The sequence below is a fragment of the Macrotis lagotis genome, chromosome 4 (assembly GCF_037893015.1).
Source record: "Macrotis lagotis isolate mMagLag1 chromosome 4, bilby.v1.9.chrom.fasta, whole genome shotgun sequence".
NCBI lineage: Eukaryota > Metazoa > Chordata > Mammalia > Peramelemorphia > Peramelidae > Macrotis > Macrotis lagotis.
In genome coordinates this window covers 43,685,189-43,693,813 of record NC_133661.1, presented here as the reverse complement: position 1 = coordinate 43,693,813, position 8,625 = coordinate 43,685,189, and the positions used below count along the sequence as shown (strand labels likewise).

The window sequence follows — 8,625 nt, the reverse complement described above, 5'->3', positions numbered from 1 at the left end:
ATTAAAAGAAAATATTTAGCATGGGATCAACACAGGTTTCACAAGCATTATTTCTCCATTGGCATATAATTGTTAGATTACTTTGGTAGTGCATGCAAAAAAAATGACTTCCACATATATGCAGAGAAAAATAAGGTGGGAAGAATGTGTGGAAAAAGTTTCCTGTGGTTTTTTTGTCTATATTGAGATGCTCTGTTTTTGTTAAATCTATGTACAATATAATACATATAGCAAGAGTAGAGAGGATAACAAATATAGCAAAATAAAAGACCAGTGATTCCAATTCACTGGTATTATAGAATGAAGTGTGAGTCAGAGGACCAAGATTGCAAAAAAAGCCCCAATATATAACAATGGGGCCCCAGAAGTATATTTCAAATATCTTTAAGGTCAGATTAAAGACAAGGCTATAGCAGGAAACAATCATGATACCATAGTAATGAAAAGTATTACAGATAAGTCAATCAAGGGAAAATTCTATTGATGCCAAACAATGAAGACAAAGAATTGCATGGGCCATGCTGCAAAAAAGATCGTTCAGCAGAGAGAAAGATGATCAATACCATGGGACAAAGTATTATACAGCCTTCTGGAAGAGCAAGATTGCTTATGAAATACTTTGATATGTGAAGATAGTAGTTTAATGTGAGAATGAAATTACTCTACTTTCTGTCATGAAAACCAAATATATCAGTGAATGCAGTATAAAGAGGAGTTTGTGCAATATTTATTTTAATTTGCATCTAGTGAATTTAATTAATAAAAAGGAAAATGAGTTTACATTTTAGATAGTTTTCAAATTTTAAGATATGTCATATATGCTCATTAGTCTTCTTTGAAAATATTTGATATTGTAAAAGAATGTGATTTTCATAAATCTAAAATTATAAAAAATATTTTCTTTGAAAATCACTGTGGATTGGGGGATTGAAACACTCCTTGAACCAGAAATTACTGGATCAATATTCTGCTTCTTCCCTTTTCAAGAATATGAAGGGAATTAATTTTAAAATTGCAAAAGAAAATGGCTTAATCTTACCAGATATCAAACTATATAATAAAGCAGCAATCATCAAAACTGTCTAGTATAGGGGCGGCTAGGTAGTGCAGTGAATAGAGCACCGGCCTTGGAGTCAGGAGTACCTGGGTTCAAATCCGGTCTCAGACACTTAATAATTACTTAGCCGTGTGACCTTGGGCAAGCCACTTAACCCCATTACCTTGAAAAATCTAAAAAAAACTGTCTAGTATTGGCCAATAAATAGGAAAAAATGTCAGTGGAACAGATAAATTGCAAAAGAAACAGTGGCAAATGGCTACAGTAATCTACTGTTTGATAAACCCAAAGACTCCAACTTCTGGGATAAGAACTCACCATTTGAAAAAATATGCTGGGAAAACTGGAAAATAGATGACAAAATCTAGGCATAGACCAGCATCTCACACTCTAAGTCAAGATCAGATTGTAATTCTAGCATTTAGACATCTAATGTGGTACTAGTAGCCAATTAAAGAGAAAAGGGAAAAGTTTGTCAGATCTATGGAGAGGGAAGAAGTTTCTGACAAAACACTAGATAGAAAACATTACAAACTGCAAAATGGATAATTTTGAATACATTAAATTAAAAACCTTTTTAAACAAGTAATACCAATGCAAAAAAGAATATAAAGAATGTAGAAAACTGGGAAACAATTTTAATAACTATTATTTCTGATAAAGGATTCATTTCTAACATATTCAGAGAACTAAGTTAAATTTATAAGAAAGCATGTCATTCTCCAATTGATAAATGCTCAAAGCATATGAACAGGCAGTATTCAGATAAAGAAATTAAAGCTCTCTATGGCTATTTTAAAAGAATGTTCCAAATCATTATTGAATAGAGAAATGCAAATTAAAACACTTCTGAGGTACCACCTCACACCTATCAGAAAGATTAAAATGAAAAAACAAAACAAAAATTACAAATGTTGGATAGGATGGGGAAACTGGTAAATTAATTAACTTTTGATGGAGTTGTGAACTGAGTTTTTGGAACTATGCCCAAAGGGCAAGAAAATTGTGCATAACCCTTGATCCAGTACTACCACCAAGAGGTCAATACCACAAAGAGATCATGAAAAAGGCAGAAAGGACTCACATGTACAAACACTTTTCTAGCAGCTCTTTTTAAAGTGACAAAAAATTAGGCACTGAGGGATGACCATCTATTAAGGATTGAATGAGAAAGTTATGGTATATGAATGTGATGGAGTACTGTTGTTTGATGACAAATCATGAACAGCAGGACTTCAGAAATGTTTTGATACAATTTGTGTGAACCGAGGCTGATGAAGTGAGCAGATCTAAGAGAACGTGGAAGATATTAATATCAACATTGTGAAAAGATCAACTATGATAGATTCAACTCTTCTTAGGAGTCAAGGACAATTCTGAGATACTTATAGAAAATGCTATCCACATTCAGAGAAAAAATTATAAAACCTTGAATGCATAGAAAAGCATATTTTCACTTGTTAATTTCTTTTTTTCCTCATGTTTTTCTCCTTAGTTCTGTTCTTCTTTAACAACATTACTAATACAGCAAATATTCTAAGCATGATTCTACATGTACAACCTATATCAGATTGCTTGCTGTCATGAGGAGGAGGGAAGCAAAGGAGGGTGTTAGAAAAATATGGAACTCAAAAGCTTGCAAAAAGATGAGTGTTGAAAATTGTCTTTGCACATTACTGGAAAAAATACCAAAATTTTAAAAATTTCTGTTTCTTACACATAATCTATAAGACTAAAGAAAATCACTTTATTGCCTTTCTATTCTAAAAGACTGGAAGTTTCAGAAAAGTTGTATATATGCCTTGGTAAAAGTTTTTTCACTGTAATTTCACCCTGTCAATAAAATCATTGGTCTCTACTTAGCTCAAACCAAATCAATCAAATTAAATATATAAAATCCTAAAATAATGTAAAGGTCTTTGCAAAGAAACAAAATATATTACAATGGAAAAAATAAGTGTTTATCCTTCTGAAGAACTTTGTGAGGCAACCTGATATTATTTTCATTTTAGAAATGCGAAAGATTTTATTGAATAACTTGTTACAGATTACCTACTCAGGGAGATATAGGATTTAACCCCCAAATTTTCATGCAATATCAAATATGCTGTCTATGGATCTAGAATGTTCCTTGAATTATATTTCTCAAGTCATTGATTTTAGATGTGCCTCTTTCAATAAAAATAAGACCTTGACATTTATAAGAGGATATTGTATACACTAAATCTGTGAGGAAAATAGTATCTTATTCTATTCCTGTATAAAATATCATAAAATCAAAATTTTCACAGCTTTCTAGCAGACACACATTCAGTGGACTTTCTCCCTGCTTACAGATTTTTTTCCTTTATTATATAAAATCATTGATTTGTAGATAGAAGAAGAAATATGAGAGGTATATTTGAATTCCTCAATTTTATTGGAGAGGAAATTGATACCCCAAGATGTTAAGTGACTTGTGCATGGTCCCACAAGTAAGAAGTATATAGTTCTTTTCCATGATTTCTCCAATTAAATTTTTTCCCTCTCTAATCCTATACCTTACTTTGCTTGAATTATATTCTCAAGCCATTGATTTTAGATGTATCTATTTCTACTAGAAATAAATGACCTTTGAAGTATGTGTCCCTCTAATTTATTTATTGTGCCAGGGCTAGAATTCAAATATGAAGAGAAATATTAAGTTTACGTAAGAACAATGAAGAGAAGAGCCAAAATCAGTGGTGAGTCCTTTTAAATGACTAATTGGCATACATTTTTAAATCTCTGTTGCTTGGGTAAGCAGTATCACAGAAAAATTTCTTAGATATTGTCTTTGAGAAATAAAATTCTCTCCCATGCTCCAAATGACCATCAACATAAGATTTTAATGGAACTTCAAGTGACAAGATGAAATATATTAGGTAGAAGTCTAAAATTCTATATTTAGGTTAAAATTAATTGCCCAAGTTTAAGTTGAGTTTAGAAGGGGAATGGGTATTGTACTTTATCATCAAAACACTAGAATTTTAATTGTCTGATAATTCAATATAATTCAACAGTAGGCATTCCTTTCTCAAGGTTAATACAAACTAAGGAAGGCAGTATTGGCAGAAATATAATATCTAGTCTAAGAGAAGTTTTAACCCCACTCTCTATATCAGACTATATGCTGAATATTGTGTTAAATTTTGGGTGAACACATTCTAAGTGGGATTTTTAAAAGTACCCCCTTTTATATGTCTAAAATTGTATTTTGAGAGTTTTAGTCACTATTCCAGATATGCTGCTGCAATGGGTCTATCAGAATCCAAGGGATAAGTGATTTAATTTATTTTATAAAAACACATCCAATAATTCTGAGGTAAAAAGATATTCCTGCAGTAATAGAGATCAGTTGACTAAGGTAAAAGCAGATATATCCTCCAGAAAAATATTGAAATTAGTCAACAAGAAATTTTCTGGGGTTTCAAGAGCTACAGGTCAAAATCCTAAAACAGATTTTTTTTCTCTGTGCCTATGGCTCCAAAACTAGACCCCAAGACCAATCCAACTTAAAAACAAAAAGTGGGGAAAAGTTAACTTGAATTATCAATTCTGTTCCATTATTGGTTCACAATAGCTCCAAATGGCAGATTAATTGAAGTTTCCCAGATCCACTAGCATCCTGGACTACCAAAATAAGTTTGAAAGATTTGGATAATTTAGCCTAGAAAAATAAAAACCTACAGAGAATGATAGTTTCTTTTATTTCCTTTAGAAAAGTAATACATTTATTCAGTGTTGCTCAAAGATCAAAATAGGCATGTCTAATTATATAAATATTTTATTTGTTTTCCAAATATATACAATGGTATTTTCTACCAATCATTTTTTTGGCAAGGTTTTGAGTTTTACATTTTTTCTTTCTCCCTCCCTTCCCCCATCTCCCCCCAACAGAAGGCAATTTGATATAGGATTTACATTTTCATAGACATAAGTTTAAGGTAGGTAGACAGCAAATCACTATACATTTTCCCTTCATTTTTATTATTGTCTAACAATGAAATGGACTACCTAGTAAGACAGTGAGTTTTCCATCATTGCTTATTTTTTTTAAAGAATGGCTTATAGGCTACTTGCCAGAGATTCTATAGAGAGAATTTTCACATCACAGACAGGTGTTTTGAATAATTTAAAGGGTAACTATTTAATGAATCTATCTCATCAATTTAATCCTGTACAGGACACTTCTGAAAGCCTGTTTGACCTGCTTATTTCTTAGAGTGAAAATGAAAGGGTTCAGCAAAGGAGTCACCACAGTATTCATAAGTGTTACCTCTCTGTTGGTGTCTAAAGTGTTGACTGGTTTTGGTTTCACATATATAAAAACACAGCTTCCATACATTAGACAGAGGACAATGAGGTGAGAACAACAGGTAGAGAAAGCTTTCTGTCGTTCTTTGATTGAAGGGAGGTTTTAGTATCTTAATAGTTTATATTTGTGTAAGCTATGATGGTTACAATGAGGGAGGACAAGATTATAAGAACAGCAAGGGCAAAAACTAATGATTTAATAAAACTGGTGTCAGAGCATGAGAGATTTGTCAGAGAAGCCAGATCACAAAAAAAGTGTTGGATAACATTGGAGCCACAGAAAGGTAGCGTTGATACCTTTAAAATGACAGCAGCAACAATGATGAAACTCAAAACATAGCACAATGTGACTAGGAAGAAACATACCTTCTTGGTCATGATACTGGAATAATGCAAAGGATTACAAATGGCCATGTATCTATCTAGAGACATTATGGCCAGAAGCAAAAAACCAGTTGATCCCAAAAACAGAAAGAAAAAGGCTTGGATAAGGCAGCCAGCAAAGGAAACTTTTTGCATTCCACAAAGAAAGATGATCAGGAGCTTGGGTACAGCTGTTGTTATAAAGCAGTTTTCCAAGAAGGAGAAACTACTGAGGAAAAAAATACATGGGTATTTGGAGGCGGTAGTCAGCCCATGTGAGGGTGATAATGACTGTGTTTCCTGTGATGGCAACTGAGTATGCCAATAAAAGAAGGGTGAAGAAGAGTTTTCCCAGGTGTTGGACAGCAGGAAATCCTTCTAGGATGAATTCCTGCACAATTGTTTCATTTCTCATCTCTGCCATTTTCCATTTGACCTATAAAGCATAAAAGATTGTGAAGAATGAATGGCAGTAGTGAACTTAAGTACAGTTGAAATGATCCTTCAATATCATATTAAAATTTTGTAATAGGGAAAATGGGGAAACTAGATTGGTGATTTCATTGGTAGAGTAATGCCCTAAATGGGGAAACTCCCTCTATTAATTCAAGCAAATAATTTCTTTGTAGTTTAAACTCCTAGTCATTCATCAGTCGATGACCATGTGTAAACTCCATAAATTTGTTCGAGAAACTACACTAACATGCCTAGAGTACTGAGTTTAAGTGATTTGCTCAAGGTCATATAAACAGTATTTGTCAGAGGCAAGAATTAAATGTTTGTCTTCCTGGCTTCATGGCTACCTCACTTTTCACTAAACTACTTTGCCATTAGCAAATATGATAGGAGATAGCTCATCTAAATTGAAAGACAAATCCAAATTTTCTTCTTGCTATGATTCTCTTGAGAGGAGGCACACTGTAGTAAAGTGAGGAAGAATGGGTTCAACTGCTATTTCTGGCTTGTGCTGGCTGTGACAATGGGTGAACCATTTCATATCTCATGACTTCCACATAACTCTCTGAGTCAATCAATTGTAGAGAAGGTATTGACAAGCATTACTAAAGGAAATTCCTCACCTGGAGATTTTCTACATCAATGACTTTGACCCGAACATCATGATGTCATTCATCCTTTTGAAGTATGAAGGAGAAACAGCAACACTGTTAAACTAAGAAGTCAAGGAACATTCTCATCTACATAAATTTCCTAGTTTGTTGAAAGGTGGAACAAGGAAACATTCTAGTAAACAATTCACAGAGTCAGAGAATTCTGAGATTGAAATGCAATCCAATCATCTATGGTCAGGCATAGTAGCTTTGACAGAAACATAAATTGCCTAGTTCAAGTGAGAATAATTAATTTCATAAAATGAACCAGAATCTGTATCTGGCACCTACAAAGTTCTGCAAGGATGATAGCCCTCTTTATTGGTAACAGTTTCATGATATTTGAAATGATCTTACCTTTATTTCCAATACTGTAATTAAAACTGCTAAAACAGAATTTCTTTTTTGCAAGGCAATGGTGTTAAGTGATTCACCCAAAATCACACAGCTAGTAAGTATCAGGTATCTGAGGCAGGTCCTCCTGACTCCAAGATTAATGTTCTAACTATTGAGCCACTTTGCTTCCCCTAAAAGCGAATTTTGCTAATTGCAAGATATTTTCACATAGAATCATAAATTCATTTTTTCAACTTGAGATTTTGTGATAATCTCAGTATCACCAATTTTGGAAGTGGCATACTTGAAACCTGAATGGCCATACTCATTCCATTATATCAGGGTATCAATCAACCAGTCATTGCACACTAAATACTTACTATGAGAGATTAAAACAACAACAAACAATGAATGAAATAATCTCTTCACAAGAATACACTTCCTATTTATTCTCTATGTACTTATATGTGTACCTGTTACATATATAAGTACATAGAGAATAAATATAAAGAGCAAAAATATAAAATAATCAGGAAGAGAAGGTACTGGCAATTGGAGTATCAGGAAAAATTTCAAGGAGAAACTCATTCTTGAGCTGCATTTGGAAGGAAAAGTAAAATTTTACAAGTTGGAGGTGAGGAGGGATACTATATCAAGTGAGTTGTAGAGGTATCTTTTCAGAAGATAAGAGAAGGGCAGTTCAACTGGATTTCAATGTGAAAGAGTACAGATAAGTTCAAGCAAAGTTATCACAGGTTTTTAAAAGCTAAACAGATGAGTTTATTTTTGGTTCTAGAGGTAAAATGAAGCCACTGGAGTTGGATAAATCTGGGAATAAGAAGGTGTGGCATATACTAAAAGAAAATTAGTTTGACAAGGATGTGGAGAATACACTGAAGGAGGGAGAAATATGTAACAAGGAGACCTATAAAGCCTATAAGGAAAGGAGTAGCATAGAAGAAATTTACTATTAAATTGTCAAGATTTGACAATTGATTGGATATGTGAGGTGAGAGAGCATGAAGCATTAAGAGTAACATGAAGGATTCAAAGATACAAGGTTAGATAGATGGTGATGATGAAGAGAAATCAAATGAAAAGTTCAGACTTTAAGAAAGTATTAAAATAAGACCAGTTTCTATCCTATGCAAAGAATATCTTACAATTGAAACAGGATCATTTTTTTTTCACATACTAATTTTTCCATGATATCAAGATTTTTCTTCTTGAATCCTGAGTTTTTGTAGTCTGCTGTTTAATTTCCCCTCATGTAGGAGATAATTATGTGGTACAGTAGTTAGATCTCTGGGCCTGGAGTCAGGAAGAGCTAAATTCAAATCTGACCTCAGACATATACTGTCCGACCTGGACAGTCACTTAATTTGTGTTTACCTTAGTTTCTTCATCTGAGAAAAAATTAATAAC

The 8,625-nt window shown here is 33.1% G+C and overlaps 1 pseudogene; it reads right to left on the bottom strand.

Moving 5' to 3' along the window:
- Window positions 1-5,234: 5,234 nt before the first annotated feature.
- Window positions 5,235-6,185, bottom strand: LOC141523083 (olfactory receptor 6C75-like; annotated as a pseudogene).
- Between the last annotated feature and the right edge of the window lie 2,440 nt (window positions 6,186-8,625).